The following is a 2861-nucleotide window of genomic DNA, read 5'->3' as shown; positions in this document are numbered from 1 at the left end:
GGGGGGGGGGGGGGGGGGATAGAAAAAGGCTCGCAAGGTGGGGGTCCAGCAGAGCCCGGGGGAACGCCGTGCCGCCCCGCAGAGGCACTCGGGGCAAGCCCTCGAGCATCCCTCCCCTGCAGAGCATCAGGCCAGTCACCCCGGTACCCAGAGCTTTATGTGGGCACTGGATGTGATGGAAATTAAGAGAACTGGAGGTGGAAAAAATAAAAAAAAATCTCCATCTTGTGCTTAATGAAAGGCCAGTCCGCGTGACCAGACCTGACCCTACTATGCCCTACCATATAAAAGCCCTGAAAGCTGTGCATGTGCTCCCCCCGCCGCTGAGAGCACCCCCGAGTCGCTTTCCAGATGGGCAGGGACCCACCTGCCCAGCTCTGCCTGCAAGTCCAGGCTGTTTCACCCCTTACACCCACATGCACAGCACACCCTCAGGTAGGGCTCCTTCCCTCTGTGTTTTAACATCCACGGATGCTGCGTGACGGCGGTGAAGCTCATCACACTGCGGCGCAGCTGAAGAGCTCACACTGGCCTTCGCACACACCAGAGGCACCACTTGGGACAAGCCTTTCCCAGGGCAGACACGTTCCCTATCTCCACAGGGGACCCACAATTCCCATCACCTTTCCCTCGCTCTGCTCGCGTGGTTCTACACCCCAGAGCATGTTTCCCCTGAGCACCTCAGGTTTCTAAACGACTGCAGTGCAAACTGGAGTGGTTTAGATTCAGATTATCCTTCCTTGGGCATAACACATTCACACCCATCCAGTTTTCAGACTGAACCAACGTGGTGAAACTTCCTTTGAGTTTATACCATAGTTCAGAGCCAGCCACGGTGTTTCAGTCACATCTGAAATCCTGGTTTGTTTCCCCTCGACGCAGAGTGGGCTTTCCACCCTTCCCAGAGGCTCAGATAGCAGGCTGGGCACAGACAATTACGTGACAAGCTGGGAAATCCCTGTGCTCAGGAGGTGTAGGAGAACGGCTGCTGTGCTGCCAGCTTCCCCACCATGGCTCAGGGTGTGATCACGCAGAGCTGTCAGTGCTGGGACAAGTGAATCCAGGGATGATTTCCCACTGAAGGCACCACGCCAGCAAGACCCGAGCTCTTGAAAACCTTTACTCCTTGTTTTGGAAGAGGGGAGGGGATCAGTGCTGTGCATTGCAGGGTGCACTTGAACTCACATTAAGTCTGGGACAGGCAGGAGCCACTGGTGGGATAGTCTCCAGCCCGGACCTGCTCCATGGTGTTTGACACTCTGGGTTCTTTGCTGAAGGTTTTTGTTTACCTCTAGGAAAGGTTTAGCTAGAGGTAAGGTTTAGCACTGAAGGGAATGATACCACCACTGGAGAAGCTTCCTAGAGGTCTGTAGTCCGATGCCTGCTCCAAGCAGGGCAAGCTTCAATACAAGCACTCAGGGCTGCATCTAGGCAAGTTGCAAATATCCCCAGGGACAGAGATCTCACAGCTTCTCTGGAGCCCTGTGCTATAATTGATTAAAGACATACAGTCTTGCCAACTGCTGGCTTTCCACAGCTAGTAAAACCCTGTGGATTCAGCAAAGAACTGAATTCCCACACGGGAGGGCTTGTGAGCATCTCTTCAGTGAGTAGTGCCTTTGGAGAAGTTTTCCCCCAGGCACAGACATGGGTGATGGACGGCCCTCAGAGCCTGGGGAACAAGCCAGCTCCTCCCAGGCAGTCCCAGTGGGTCTGCGTGGCCAGCGCAGGAGCTGCCCACAGACCCTGGTAGGTGGTGGATGCCCTGGGCAGTCCATAGCCCGCTCCTCTGGCATCTTCCACAGTCACAGTGGTGCTTCCCACTGACTGCTGCAGCACCAGGAGCAAACCTGGAGACTGCTCTTCAAATGCTGGGGTTGAACCAAAGCATGACCCTCACTCTGCAGTTGCTTCTGGGCTCTCAGCTTGAGGACCTCTCTTATCAGTAGTGCTGCAGCATGGAAACAGCAGCCTGGGGTGGGGGGGCAGCAGCTCTTCCTGCAATGGGTTTGTCCCAAACCCCCACCCGCCTGTCGTTCTGGGCTCTCAGCTTGAGGACCTCTCTTATCAGTAGTGCTGCAGCATGGAAACAGCAGCCTGGGGTGGAGGGGCAGCAGCTCTTCCTGCAACCGGTTTGTCCCAAACCCCCACCCGCCTGTCAACTCACATGTGATTTGGGTGGTACTTCCAGCATTGGGCAGTGCTCCAGACAAAGCCACACAGGCTTTGCAGGGAGTTTAGGATACCTGTGGCATTTCATGCGATTCCACCTTCCTGTTATGTTACAAAAATTAACCGTAACACCCTTCCAGCATTGGGCAGTGCTCCAGACAAAGTCACACTGGCTTTGCAAGGAGTTTAGGATACCTGTGACATTTTATGCGCTTCCACCTTCCTGTTATGTTACAAAAATTGACCGTAACACCAGAAAAAAAAAAAGAAGAAAAAAAAAAAAAAGAGAGAGACAATGACCAACTGTCTCTTCCCCTTCACCACGCCTGCCAAACCACCACCTCTTCCTGGGAGAGCCTTTCCAAGCTTTTTGATCCCAGGACATCAAGCCTAGTCCACCACCAGAGCCAGAAGGTACAGGAGATCCCCGAAGAATAGGGAGAGGATTAAAGTCTCACACTGGTGTTTGTCCTGCAAGTCCAGAACCTGTTTCCTCCCTTTCAAAATCAATAATTAGAAGCCCTGGAATTATACCTTGAAGTTGTGTAACCGGTTTGCTTGTTTTTGCAGTCCCATCCATTTCCGCCCCGGCGAGGACGCAATGGCTCTCCCACGTTTGCACAACGGCCTAGGACAAAGGTCCCATGTGCCACCCCAGCAGAGATGACACCTCCCCAAAGGCGGGGAGC

Source organism: Calidris pugnax, unplaced genomic scaffold (assembly GCF_001431845.1).
Source record: "Calidris pugnax isolate Ruff unplaced genomic scaffold, ASM143184v1 scaffold63, whole genome shotgun sequence".
NCBI lineage: Eukaryota > Metazoa > Chordata > Aves > Charadriiformes > Scolopacidae > Calidris > Calidris pugnax.
This window is presented reverse-complemented; position numbering follows the sequence as displayed.